Genomic DNA, 15522 nt, shown 5'->3' with positions numbered 1-15522 from the left:
AGTACAGTGCGTATGCCTCCAGACGTCCCTAAGCCAAACTGGAAGCAAAGCTCTCTCCAGCGAAGATTGTGCTAGACAGTCAAGTAGAGAAGGTTAACACCTGCACTACACCTCAAGCAACATATAGCCATTCAAAACCTACACCATCAACACCCACACATAGCAACACTAAACCCACATATGTGGAGGCCCTTAACATTAACCTGCCCAAGCAACAAGGACCTCTGAAGCTGAAACACAAATAAACACCAGTTACCAAAGTGACACATAGCTCACAATACCAGTGTGCCACCCAACAACAGCCCCTAAGGCAAGACAACATACCCAACACTTTAGTCATAGGTGACTCTATAGTCAGGCACACTGATATCCCACTCAACAGGCTGAGCAAGGAGAAAATTACAGTCAGCTGCCTGTTGGGTACGAGGATCTGCCACATAACACATGCACTCAAGTCACTCCACAACAAGTACAAATACGACTCTGTCATTGTCTATGTTGGAGTGAATGACTTGAGATGTACCTCCCTGGACTACATGAAAATAGACATGGAAGAGCTCACAGATCATGTGGCCCAGGCAGGTATGACCCTAGCCATGAGTAGCATCCTGCCTTCGCCCAGAATGATACCACAGTATAAGGACAAACTGATTAACTTCAACAATAGGCTAAGCTTCTGGTGTCATTCAAAGGGGATCCAGTATCTGTCTGCCTGGGACAACAAGATCGACAAACCACGATGCTTTGCCAGAGATTGTCTGCACCTGTCACCCCTGGGATTTGGGTTACTGGCTAAAGCTCTTGCCACCCCTATAATGCTTTTTTTAGGCAAGGTTCAAAGGACAAAACCACCACAGTAACAGATACAAGCATGCAAAATCTGAAGGTAATGCTACTCAAGGCTAGAAGTCTAAACCTCAAAATGCACTCTCTTGAGGCACTCCTAAAAATGGAGAACATCGATATCTGTGCAGTAACTGAGACCTGGTTCAAGACTCCAGAGAGCACCCCTGCAATACCAGGCTACAACTCTTACCACACTTTTTGGCCACCAAACCAAGACCGAAACACTAAAGGTGGAGGAGTGTCCATATTCACCAAGGATATTCACACCTTCAGGCTAGTTGCTCAACACAATGCATCTGAAATTCTCCAGGTGCAACTAACACTAGGTAAGACTGCAATCCAAATTGTAGCTTGGTACAGATCCCACACCATTCCCCAAGATTTTCACTACACCTTTCTAAACATACTGGAATGTATTAAGATACAACCAAACACCCTAATAATGGGTAATTACAACTACACTGCCATTAAAAGGGAAAACTACTCAGGTACCAACATCTTTTCCCAACGGTTCTTGGAATGCATAAATTCTAATCCCCTGGATCAACTAATCCATTATGCCACCAGGGGCTCCAATATCCTAGACCTGGTCATTACCAACATGGAAGATAGATGTTCCACACCAGTGGTCACCCCCTCATTGGTCAGGTCTGTCCATAAGCAAATCACCTTTGACATCCACATCCCACCCCCACCCACCCCCAATAAGGAAACCTCTGTAAAAAACTTCTCCAAAGTTAACTTCATGCTACTTAAGTCAGAAGTGACAAACTTCATGGCACCCATGCAGATGGGAGCTGAAAGTTCGACTGCTGAATCCTACACTAAGGCACTATATGAGCACATCCACTTGTGCATGAATTGTACCATCTCAAATAGAACCAAGATGTTCTCCTTCAAAAACAGAAGCCAATCAGGTGGCCCCTCCCATAAACAAACTATACAACAGAAGGAAGAAACTGTTGCAGAAAAGAGGAAAATCCCAGGATACAAAAAGATCCCTTACCAGCCCCAGTAAGAAACTGAGATCCCTCATAAAGTCCTCCAAAGCTAGTTATGAAAATAAAATTGCCAAAGATTCCAACGACAACCACAAGGCATTCTATAGTTATGTCAAGAATCTAAACGGCAATGCTCAGATCTGCTCTGAGATACAACAGAATGGCATTAAATATACTGTTCCCAAGGTTATTGCCAATATCCTGGCAGATCGATTTAGTGCCAACTTCACCCCTCTCTCACCCCCTAAAGGGCCCATCTCAATACCAAAATATTGCCAAATTCTGGTAATCATGGCCACACAGGTAGAAACCACACTCACCAAAGCTAAGAATACAGCATTCATGGGACCAGATGACATACTGGGCTGTGTACTACATCAACTACAAAATGAACTGGCACCTCACCTTAGTGTCATGTTTAATCATAGCCTCACCTCAGGCTTTGTGCCCACTGAATGGCACACAGCTACAGTTATCCCACTCCACAAGGAGGGCTTCACCTTGGATCCTACAAACTACCGTTCTATCAGTCTGACGTGCCTGATCTGCAAGGGCATGGAACGCATTATCATGGAACTTATAACCAAAGAGATTGGCAACCTTCAAAGACTGGACCCCACCCAGTTTGGATTCATGAAGGTCCAATCTTGTCTCCTGAACCTGATTGACTTCTTCTAATCAGTCTCCAGAGCTGTAGACGAAGGTAAGGTGGTCCACACAGCCTATCTGGACATTGCCAAGGCCTTTGACACCATCCCCCACTCTGGAATCATAGATAAACTTACTAAGCTGGGCATAAATCCCTATGTCACTCGATGGGTTTCCAACTGGCTTACTGACAGAACCCAGACTGCAAAAGTAGCCAACTCCAAATCCAGCTCCAGACAAGTGACAAGTGGAGTCCCTCAGGGTTCAGTCCTGGGACCAGTCTTGTTTGTCATCTACTTTTCTGAAGTACAGGCCAACACTAAGGGACTCTGGCTAACAAAGTTCACAGATGTCTGCAAACTGGGAGCCATTATTGAATCCCCAAATGATGTAGATATTCTACCAAAGGGCCTTCAGAAACTGATGCTTGATGCCAGAGCCATGGGCTCAAGCATAATGCCAAGAAATGTACTGTTATTCCCTTTAGGAAAAAACATGTACCCATGAATTACCACATAGGTGACAGTACACTAAACACCAAAAGTGTGATGAGACACTTAGGGACACAGGTGGACAGTGGTCTCACCTTCAATAACTACATCGCCACAACAGTCAGGAAATCCTTCTATGTGGCACACCTCATCACTAAGGGCTTTTCATCCAGAAAAAAGGAGGTCATTGTCCCACTGTACTCATCTTTCATTAGACCCATTATAGAGTACAATGCCCCATTTGGTATGTACCTCACAAGACATCTGCAACAGCTGGAATGACCACAGAAATACCTCACTAAAAGAATGACAGGCCTAAAGCAGATGCCCTATGCTGACCATCTAAAAAAACTCCAGCTATACTCTGTGGCATATCGTCTACTCAGAGGTGATCTCTGCTTAACATACAAGGCCATGTCAAACCCGGAGCTGTTGGACATGCTCCACTTAAAGAAATCCCAATCCCTCAGAGTCACACGCTTCAGGGATCTAAACCTTGTCATCACAATGAACAAAACATGCTGGAGGGATAGGTTCCTGATGCAGAGACTCCCCATACTCTGGAATAGACTGTCCATACATGTCAAGCAGATCGCCTCCTTGGCCCTCTTCAAAAGAAACCTTGACGATTGGATGGGAGATAGGAAATTCACCCTGGGGATCACGTCAGTCACCCTGCTAGACAGGGGTCCAGGGAAGTAAATATTGTGGGAAGAAATATCCAGGGAATTTTTGGCTAGGCTTGTATAGGCCCTAGGGCCGATAGCCTAGTACCAACCTATGAACCAGTGACAGTTGGTGCATTCTTTCTGCACTGAAGTTCACCCAGCCACCACTGGGTGTCAGTATAATTAATAGAGCTAGCAGTCTCCTTTGTTGATGCTAAGCAAGCTGGTGTCAGCCACTCACCAACCCCACTCAGCTACTTCAGTACCTACCTGAGCCATTACTAGTCTTACTGAGGTGATTTGGATCATAGTTTGATCTTTATCCTTCTCTGCCATGGAGTCAGGCTTTTTCACATTATAACCTTTGAGATGATGCTCTCCAGTATGCATCTGAATATAGAGACAATAGACAAATTGCTACTGAGATATACAGCACCACTACTATGCTATCTTACATGACGGAGTGCAGGTGTAAAATAAGAAATGTAGTTATGCCTTGTACTTTTGCACTGCAATCTAGAGATGTAAGAATAGTATATGTGGCACAATACCTTTTTCATCACATCTCTCAACCAGCAGACTTATGACAGCTGTTTAGACCAAGTAAGTAATACAAATGCAGCTGGCCACAAGTTCTTATGCCATGTGTTAAAATGTTTGAATTTTATAAAACTCATGCTCAGATACATCAACACTTAAAATAAAAGTCGGATGTTACAGCAAAAAGTACAACAAAGACGTAATAATTCAAAATGTGAAGCATTTCCTCAGTGTCTGTGCACTATAGAACCAGTTCCTGTTTATTTAATTTAATTTTATATCATGTTTTATCATTTTATCCTAAATCAGTGTTTCAATGCATTCATATCAGTCCTACTTCCTTGAACAGAAAATGAATTAAGAGCATCAAAAATCAGATTACTCACACAAGATACAGAACTCTTGCAGGGTACCACTGTCATATCCCAATCCTTCCTTGTAGATAGCATTTGAAAGTTAAAATCCATTTACTTGAAGGGGCTTTCAGAGGTCACAGCCATTAAAAGTGGATGCTGCTATCAGAGAAAAGCAAGATATTGCTTTGAAGCTATTACATGGCTTACCAGTTTTGTTCAAAAATCTTTAGAGGCTGTTAAAGTGAGACATAGTTCAGGTTTATACAATAGATTAAATGTTTGTCAGAAAAACACGAGATTTCAGAGAAAAATTTGTAAATTGAAATAACCTGTATCATACCATATTGTGTAGTGCACAGAGAGTTTACCACCTAAAGGAAAATACACACAGTTGCTATTTTGAATGCCTTAAATACACAAAAGAAAAGAAAAAACAGTATATGAGGCTTTCTAGCTTTGGTACAAGTGTAGCTATAAACAAACAAACAAACAAACAAAAATAATGCATTATCAAGACCGAAAAAAAAAAAATCTCAAGCAGTCAATATACTTGATGGTTTTCTGTTCAGACTCAATGAAATCCTGAATGCCCACATCAATAAAAATGGTGTCATCATTAAAGCAATCATTAACAACAATTCATCACTGTTTCATTTTTTTTTCTATGTGGGGTCAGGGCATCGTATCAGCTACAGTTACCTCTCTCTGTTCATTGCCAGTCTTCTAGCTTGACTGTTACATCTCTTTTCTCATGTGATCCACCCATTCAGCAAATTGTCTTCTGCTTTCCTGCACATGTTTCTGAGCTACTGTAAACTGTTCCCTTTCACTTTCTTTACAATTGGATCTACTTTGGTTTCTGCTCTGATTTTTTTATTTCTTTATTTGTCCCACAGTGTGCATCCTACCACCCATCTGAGGCACTTTATCACCATTGCCTCTAGCTTTCTCAAATGCACTTTCTTCACTGCCAAAGTTTCTGTACCATATGGTACTGGCTCCACCACTGTTCTGTATACCATACTTTTAGGTTTATTGGTGAGTACTAGGTTATCTACCATTGCAGGCCTTTTTAATCTATTCATCTATACCATTTGATATTAAAAATTACCCTGTCTTGTTCCCAGATCTATATTTATACGCTGACAATCAGATATTGATTACTTCTAGGCACATCCCATAGAGAATTTGTAGGCGAACTCATGCATATACTGCACATAAGATAGTGGTTATTTCTGGGGATATGCCATAGGGAATTTATAAGTGACTAATGGTGGGTGGAGAGATTTAGGTGCTGTTGCAGCCCTGGTGTAAATTCCCTGTTGCCCATCCATAGATCCAAGTTGTGCTTGACTAGGGACAGGGATGAACTTTGTTTTACAAATGGGGGAGTCTGTTCCAGAAAAGTGATATCCTCTAAGAAATGTACCCGTCTCTCCATACCATTTTGTTTATGCTGCAGAAAAGGTTTAGGTCCCTGGATTGAGTATTACTGGCACCATTTGATTTGTGAATCTGCAGTAGGTCTTTTAAGTATCGAGTCTGAGGATGCCTTATGTGCTAGGCATTGGTCTTCTCTTAGCAGTATGTAAGAGACTATTTAAATCAATGGGAAAGTTGTTGCATATACTTTGCTAGATACATGTCAAAGGGGGAATTACACATAATTACTGGTCTAATGAGGGCTGAAAAAAGGGAGACAATGGAATCTTTGGATCTAGATGCTATCCCTCTGCTTATACGTTTTGCATATAGAAAGATATCCTTACCACAGTGGATACATGTTGGTCAAATATTAGCTCACTTTACATACCTGCTCCTAACTCCCAAACAACTAGGTCAGCAGTAAGGGGTATATTATCAGTGTGGAAGTTTCCCAGGGTAGTTGATTTCCCAAAGAATATATTAATGCACTTGTCAGCATTTATTTTTAGTCCAGGAATCTGACACCAGTTATTTGTTTAGGACAAGCCTTCATTCAGGATGGCTGAGAAATTTGGAGATTAGATAACTGCTCCTAACTTGCAATTGTCCACATATCTGGTCAGCTATAGACCCTTAGCATTTGCCTTTTTTCTGCTGAGAAGTAGATGACAAACAGGAGATGTCGCAGCACAGAGCTTTGCTGTACTCCACTGTTGATCGGTCTTTTTGTTGAGGTAGCGTCCCTTACCATGATTTCCTGTGTCCTATCCATGAACCAATTGGCAACCAAACAGGTGACATTTGGGTTTATTCCTAGACTGGTGCACTTCTTCACTATGCCAGAGTGAGGTACTGTGTCAAATGCTTTGGGCAGATACAGATAGGCAGTGTTTACAATCTTAACTTCATCCATTTCTTTGGTGACATTTTTGAAAATGTTCGCCAGAATGAGAAAATGACCTGTCTCTGTTAAAACCAAGCTGGATTATGTTTGGTGTATGGAAGTTCAAAATGTCCTTATTGATTAATTCCAAAATAAATCTTTCCATGGCTTTACATATGAGGCTGGATAGAGGTCTGAATCAGTAATTATCTGAGTTTGTTGCTTCCACTCCCTTATGCAGAGGCTATTGTTGTCCTCCACTCACTCTGTGCAAAGCCTCTGTAGAGATTGAGGTTGAATATTGCTGTTAGGGTCATAGATAGATGAATACATAATTCTCCATGGTTCATGCTATTCAACATGCATCCTGGGATATAGTCAGAACCCATAGATAAGTGTTTTCGGCCTTACACAGCACTTCCAAGATTTGGTCCCACACAATAGTTGAGATGTATCGTTTTCTGGTATTTCTATTTCTTGTGAAACAATGGGAGGTAACAGAGGGCTGAAGTTGGAAATGAATTTATAAGACAGCAGGTTGACTATATCTTCAGCTTCAATGTAGATGGTGTCATTCACAATCAGTTCAGAACATTGCTGTTTAGAGTCCTTGGAAATGTGAACATAGCCAAAAAGGCCTTGTGATTGTTTTTTCCTTGGGTAGCAACTTTTGTCTCAAACTTGGTTTGGGTAATTTTAGTTAACCAATTAAGTTGTTTACTTTCAGCTTCTTTGGCATTCTTATGTCACACACTACCTTTGACACTCTGCACTAGTTGACTGCAACAACTCTAATTCTAGCTTTGATCTCATTTAGACTTTCCTTCACCTCAACCATTCCTCCCGATACATGAAGGTGTTAACTTTTTACAGTATTTAACCAACTAACATAACTTTTGGTTTCTTCAGATTTCTCACATTTGCTGCCATGACAACTGTGTTGTCATGTGTCTTCAGTTTTGCATGCCATTCCACTATCATTTCCTGAAGTTCCTGCACCATTAAAGGGATAATGACAGAAATGAATTAATTAAATGATGTATACATGTTTTTATTTATTCATTCCTTCATTCATTTATTTATATTTGTTAATCAAGTAAGGCAGGCATGTCCATTGTCCATTTTATTAACTGTAGCTCAACAAATGGCAATAGCATAATATAACAAGTAGTAAGATTATACAACAATAAACAAGTTAATTTACCAAGTGACTAAAGTATAGAATGAACATATGCAATAGTATGTACAGCATACAGGTTGATTGTAAATATAAAATATATCACATAAGCAATAACTTTGCACCAAAAACAGTGGAAAAACATTTTCAAAAGTGCAAGCACAATCAGTTCAACCTGGCCAGGAGAGAACTTTATTTTTAACTTCCACACAACTTTTGATCTTTATTGTAGATACATTTTTACATCTAATATATTATGAAATTATGTATATGTTTCATTTCCAGCAGATAATAGCAGCTTTACAATTTGAAGGTAAAAGTAATGTATTTCGGCTTTTCCCAGTTAGGGGTCACCACAGCGGAACTCCGGTCCGCTAATAATTGGCAGTGGATTTTTACGGTGATGAGTTGCCAGCCCGACGCTCAACCTTCAAGGAAGGAACACCCATTCACGCATGCACCTACCTGCATATCTTGATACCACTCGACCATGGGGAGGACATGCAGAGTCCACACAGAAGGTGCGCCAGCCAAGAATCTAATAGGAAAACCTCTTGCTGTGAGGCGACAATGCTAACCACTGCACCACCGCGGCCATTTGAAGGTATTCTATCAAATTGTTAGGTAATTAGAAGAGTAATTTCTATTCACTTAATAAATTTACATTACTGGATTTAAATAATTTTTTGAAGCATTATTTTGAAGTTCTTTAAAATAGTTTTATTTCTGATATCATTAGACACTTTGCACCAGATGGCAAGACTAATTAATTAACCAATCAAGTTAAATGTTGTTCAATGGAGAATAACTAGTCAGAAAATAAGTTTCTGTAGGCGATGGTCATTTAATTCTATGGAAATCACTATATTAAATTATGTGTCACTAATGTTACACATTAGCAAATACACTGCTATATCCTGTATCACTTAAACAAGTTTACATGAAAAAATACATAGTAATTTCACAGGGCTGGAAAACTTTCCCTACCTAGAAATGATTCACAAATTGTCATTTCAGCTTCTTTATGGGTTATGCAGCAATTCATAGCTAAGTACTAGACTAACTACCCTTGAAGGCCATTTTAAGCCTAATGAATTTCCTTTTATAGGTGAGAATCAAACACTGCACCTTGTGTCTGCGAGGTAAATACCTTAACCATAAAGTCATAGCTCTGATAGACATTACTCGCTCAACTACAGAGACACATATATCTAATGTGGTTATTCTTCTCTAGTATGCTTATGTACTTCTACATAAAGGCTTTCCATTTTTCTCTTGGCAGTACTTTTATACTTTGTCTGAACAATAATAGCAGAAGTAAGAAAACATGTTTTCCTTGTTATTTAATCATGATCAATTAGCAGCAAGATTATAAACATTTTTTCAGATCATATATACTGCATCTTTTTAACTCTTTTTAAATTATAGAATTGATGCATGATTTTGTGATGGATCTTATCTCTTCTAACCCAAAAATACAAAAAAACAGTTGATGATTAAAAAAAATACAAAAAAAAAAAAAAACAGTAAGAATGGCAAAAAAGTCCATATAAGTCAGTCAGGACAAAAAAGTTCACATAAGTCAGTTAAACAGGCAAAAATACAGTTTAACATAATAACGTAAATCTGTCTGAAGATCAGGTAAAGTACAGTTGTGTACACTTACCATAAATGTAGATGTTTGTGTGTATTCACTATTGCAGTCATTACAATTGGGGTTATCCTGCTGGCAGGCTACCCTCAGTCGGCCTAAATTCCAAAGTCTAGGTCCAGCGTCGGTTGCTGTCACCTCTTCCCTGATGTCAGTGCGCCAGGGGTATAAAAGATGCAGCCGACGTCATTTTCTTCAGTTTTTCTTGCCCCAGATGTCAGGTGCCCCCAAAAGGGTAGGCTAAAAATATGTCAATAAAACATGTATGCACCAAAGTATATATTTTGCCTTCCTCTACAAGCAAATACACCACATAGGTTGTAGAGAATAGAGAAGTACAGATAAGTTCCAGCAAAGAAATGGGGAATGGTGGGTGGGTAACCTGGACTGCAACAGTGAATACACTTGAACATCTACATTTATGGGAAGTGTACACAGCTGTACTATGTTCTTCATGTTTCACTGTTGCAGTCATTACAATTGGGTTGAATCCCAAAGCTAAGACTGGGAGGCTGGAGCTAAATAGCATTAGAAGTGGCTATTAGGCCCTGCAGAACTGCAGTGGCAAAGCCTGCCCTGGATTTAGACTAGAATGGTAAGTGATAGTGCTTTGTGAAGGTGTGCACTGAACTCCAAGTAGCAGCCTCTAAAATGTCTTTGGTTGGTACTCCTCTGAGGAAGGCTGCTGAAGTGGCTGCTGCTCTGGTTGAATGTGGCCTAATGCCCTTAGGTACTGGCTTGCCATGTTGTGAATAGCAGAAACAAATGCAGTGGCCTATCCACTTTGAAATGGACTGCTTTGAGATAGCCTTTCCTTGTGATCCTGCAGCATATGCCACTATTAACTGCTCTGTCTTTCTGAAAGCTTTGGTTCTGTTCAAATAGAAGCATAGCTGTCTGTGTATGTCTAAAGAATGCAGAATTCTCTCCCCCTTATTCTGTGGGTTTGGATAAAAGGTAGGCAGATGAATAGTTTGGTTAAGGGCCACATTGGACACTACCTTAGGCATAAATGTCGGGTTTGTCCTCAGAGAAACCCTGTCTGGATAAAAAAATGAGAAAAGGTTCCACAGCCATGAGTGCCTGTAGCTCTGAGACTCGTCTTGCAGAAGTTACTGTTAGGAGCAGAGCTGTTTTCCAAGATAAAAATGTTATATCAGCTGTAGCAGCTGGCTCAGAAGGAGGCAGGGTGAGTTTTTCCAAGACATAATTGAGGTCCCATGCAGGTATTGGTGATCTCCTTGGAGGCCTTAAATTTTTGGCCCCTCTGAGGTACTGCCTTAACAAAGGAAGAGAAAAGATTTGTGGCTCTGTATTGTAATGAGCCAAAATGGCAGAGGCATGAATTTTTATAGATGAAAAGGATAGGCCTTTGTCCATCATCTCAGTCAAGTATTGCAAAATCTGAGGAATATTTGGTACAGCTGTGTCAATTCCTTGTGCCTGGTTCCACGCACAGAATGTCTTCCATTTTCCAGCATAAGATTTTCTAGTATTAGGCCTCCTGGCCTCCAAAATGACATCCATCACCGCTTTAGTGAGAGGTGTGTTTTGTATGACTACATTATCCGCCATGCTGCCAGATTTAAGGTCTTGAGTTGGCTGTGCAGGATCTGATTGTTCTGTTGGGACAGTAGATGAGGCACTTGAGGTAAGGTCCAGGCTGGGCATTGAGACAAGGTCCTTATGATTGGATACCAGTACTGGTGTGGCCAGTCTGGGGCAATCAGTAACATTTTTGGCTTCTCCTGTCTGACCTTTAGGAGCACCTTGGGGAGGAGAGGCAGAGGAGGAAAGGCATATACTGTTAAGTTTTTCCAGCTGAAAGATAGGGCATCCACTTTCCATGCTTGTCTGTGATAAGTCCTTATGCAGATTCTCTTTAGTTGGCAGTTGTGAGGTGAGGCAAATAGATCTATGTTACGGCATCCCCATTTCCTTGTTTCCATGCTGAAGACTTGTGGATCCAATTTCCACTCATGGGGATCCATGAGGTTTCTGCTTAGTTCATCTGCCAGAGTATTTATCTTTCCTGGCAGGAATTGTGCTTGCAGATGTACTTGGTAAGTCAATGCTGTGTCCCACAAAGTCATGGCTAGTCTGCAAAGGGGGTAAGAATGAGTGCCTTCCTGCTTGTTTATATACCACATGACAGTGGTATTGTCTGTCTTTATCAGTAGTTGTCTCGGATGAAGTAGGTCCTTGAAGGCTATCAGGGCATTTTAAACAGCTAGCATCTCTTTTTGATTGATATGTAGATGCATTTGGTTTGCGGACCATGTGCCTTGAATACATCTTCCTGCCATGTGGGCTCCCCAGGCATAATCCAATGCATCCGTTGTTAATGTCTGTGTGGCTGGGGCTAGAGTGAATGGCTGTCCCTTCTTCTGGTGACAGGCCTTCACCCACCATTGAAACTCCTGTTGCCGGCAGGGAATGAGAGTAACCATTGTTTCCAGGCTGTGGCAATGTTAAGTCCAAACACTTTTTAGGTACCATTGAAGTTTCCTCATATGCAGTCTTGCATATGGAATTAGTAGAATGCTGGATGCCATTAAGTCCAAAGCCTGCAAAATTTTTCTTGCAGATAACTGGGCCTTTGTTGCCAACAGTTTGAAATAGGTAGTCAGTTGCTTTTGTTTGTCTGGCGTGAGATAAGCCATCTGGGCAGTTGTATTTAAGCTTGCACCCAGGAATATTATCTCTTGAGAGGGCACTAGTTTTGATTTCTGTTCGTTGACTGTATACCCTAGGCATGGTAATAATCTCTTTACGAATGCCAAATTCTGTAGCAGAATGTCCTTGTTCTCTGCTTGAATGAGGCAGTCATCCAAGTAAGGATATATTTGTATTCCTCTTTGTCTGCAGTATGCAATTACTGGTGTCAGACACTTTGTGAAGACCCTGGGCACAGTAGATAAGCCAAAGGGCAGTGCAGAGAATTGGTAGTGCATTGAGCCAGCTTTGAATCTGAGGTATCTTCTGCATGTTTGTCTGATTGGGACATGCAGGTATGCCTCTTTTAGATCTAAAGTCACAAGCCAAGCCTTCTTGCCCAACATAGGCAGAAGCTGCTGTAGTTTCAACATTTTGAATTTTGGAATATCCAGATATGTGTTTAGAATAGATAGGTCCAGTATTGGTCTCCAGGTTTTGTCCTTTCTGGGTACCAAGAACAGTCTTGAATAGAATCCTTGCCCCTGCTCTTGCTCTGGTACTTGTTGAATGGCCCTCATGTCCATGAGGGATGAGACTTGTTTTTGTGCCTCTGCCCATTGATGTTTTGGCAGGTCTGGCCAACCGTTTGCCCTTGGCAGGGTATGGAAGTGAAACTTGCAGCCTTGTGACACTATGTTTAAGACCCATTTGTCCTGGGTTATTATGTGCCAATTTTGAGAAAAAAGTGCTAGTTTTCCCCCTAAAGGTGCTGCCAGAAGATAAGTGATTGGCGCAGGCAGGGGGAAGTCATTGGGACTGTTTCCTGCATGGCTGTGATTTGTCTTCTCCAGTTTTGGAGGTAGAAGCACCCCATTGTTTAGACCTGTACGAACCTTGGGGCTGGGATCTGCCTCTAGGGCATCTATATCTGCCCCTTTGTGGCCTGTCTGACACTGGAAAGGACCAATTCTTTGTAGGCCAGTGTCGGATAAATCTTGGTGGCTGTACCTGTAAAAAATCCTTGACTGTTTGCATAGATTTAGCTTTGTCCTCCATTTTCTTTAACAAGGGCGGTGCCTCCACCGACCCTGGAAATTACCGTCCCATTAGCTTGACAAGCCTAATCTGCAAAGCCATTGAGAGGATCATAATGGAACTCATAAATAAAGACATAAGGAACTTGCAGACTTTGGATCCAACCCAGTTTGGCTTTGTCAAAGGCAGATCATGCCTTTTAAACTTGGTTGACTTTTGAGACAGTCACCAAGGCCATTGATGAGGAAAGGCAGTCCATACAGCCTATCTTGACCTGGCAAAGGCCTTGACACAATACCCACTCAGGTATCATCGAAAAACTCATCAGCTTGAATGTAAACCCATACATCACAAGATGGGTTGCAAACTGGCTAAGTGACAGAACCCACAGGGTCAGAGTTGCTGGAGCCATGTCAGACTCAAAGCCTGTCACAAGTGGTGTCCCACAGGGCTCAGTCCTGGGTCCACTCTTGTTCGGCATCTACTTTTCTGAAGTACAAGCAAACACAGGAGGGTTATGGCTGACAAAGTTTGCAGATGACTGCAAACTAGGCGCCATAGTCGAAAACACATCTGACACAGATATCCTCCAGAAGGGCCTCACAGAAACGGATAACTGGTGCCAGAGCCATGGCCTAAAAATGCATAGTCATACCCTTCGGGAAAAACAAGGTTACCCCTAGCTACCATATAGGTGGCAATCCACTGAGCACAGAAGAAGCCATCAGGGATCTGGGGACCCAGGTTGACAGTAGCCTTTCGTTTGACACTCATGTTGCTAAAGTAGTTAGGAAAACCTTCTACATTGCCCACCTGATCATGAAGGGATTCACATCTAGATCAAGGGAGGTCATCGTCCCCCTGTACTCATCACTCATTAGACCTATGATTGAGTACAATGCCCCATTCGGAATGTATCTGACCAGACACCTGCAGCAGCTGGAAAGGCCCCAAAAGTTCCTCACCAAAAGGATAAAGGGTCTCAGAAATATGTCTTATGCTGCCCAACTGAAAGAACTCCAGCTCTATTCAGTCTCATACCGCTTGCTCAGAGGTGACCTGTGCCTGACATATAAGGCCATGTCAAACCCTGATTTGATGAATATGCTTCACCTCAAAAAATCTAGATCCCTCAGAACCACAAGGGCGGGAGACTTAAACCTTGACACGGTTATTAATAGAACGTGCTGGAGGGACAGATTCATCACCCAGAGACTCCCTATGCTGTGGAACAAAATCCCGGTACATGTGAGGCAGAGCACCTCGCTGGCCTTGTTCAAGAGGAATCTTGACCAATGGATGGGGGATCTCAGATATACCCCAGGGATTACTTCAGTGTCACTGCTTGACAGAGGCACAGCAAAATAATAGGCATAGTTTTATTCAAACTAAAGGGGTGGCGAAAGCCAAATAACTATGGGCTAGGCTTATAAATGCCCTTGGGCAGATAGCCTAGTATGAACCTATGAACCTATGAACCTCTTCTGCTTTAACACCAAACAAAACCTCATGTTGTAATGGAGCATCTAATAATTTTGCTTTAACATGATCAGGTAGATTTTGTTCCTTTAACCAAGCATGCCTTCTAATGACAGAGCCCATAACTGCGGTCCTGCAGGAGGCCTCCAGAGAATCAAAACCACATTGCTATGTATGTATTCCAACTTGTTCAGCTGCATGCAAGGTATCTTCTGCATTTCTTTGTTTTCTGCACATTCAGAAATTATCAACATTTTCTGTTTAAGCAGTGACATAATGTATTGCTGATATTTGAGCATATGAAACTGACAATTTAAAGCCCTTATAGCCAAGGTATCAGAAGTGTAAATCTTTTTTCCCCATCTATCCAGTGCCCTAGAATCCCTGTCAGAGGGAGTAGGGTTTTTTGCAGTGGAAGCCTTGACCCCTTTGGGACCCTGAGAGATAGTTTCTGGGTCAGCAGCAGGGTTTTTGAAAAGGAATTTATGTTAGTCAGGAACCCTGGTAGTACCTGTCCGGCTTAACAGGAGCTGGAAGTAAGGAGTCAGGGGTCAGACTGGACTCTGAAAATACATCATCTACAAGGTCTAACACAGGTGGAATAAGCTAGGGGCCTGTGTTGTGGTAGTAAAAGGAAGTCTCTGAGCCTTTTCTTAGATTCTGA

The sequence above is a fragment of the Protopterus annectens genome, chromosome 11.part0, assembly GCF_019279795.1.
Source record: "Protopterus annectens isolate FY-2018-M chromosome 11.part0, PAN1.0, whole genome shotgun sequence".
Classification (NCBI taxonomy): Eukaryota; Metazoa; Chordata; order Ceratodontiformes; family Protopteridae; genus Protopterus; species Protopterus annectens.
The sequence above is the reverse complement of the archived record's forward strand: the minus strand, read 5'-3'. Positions refer to the sequence as shown.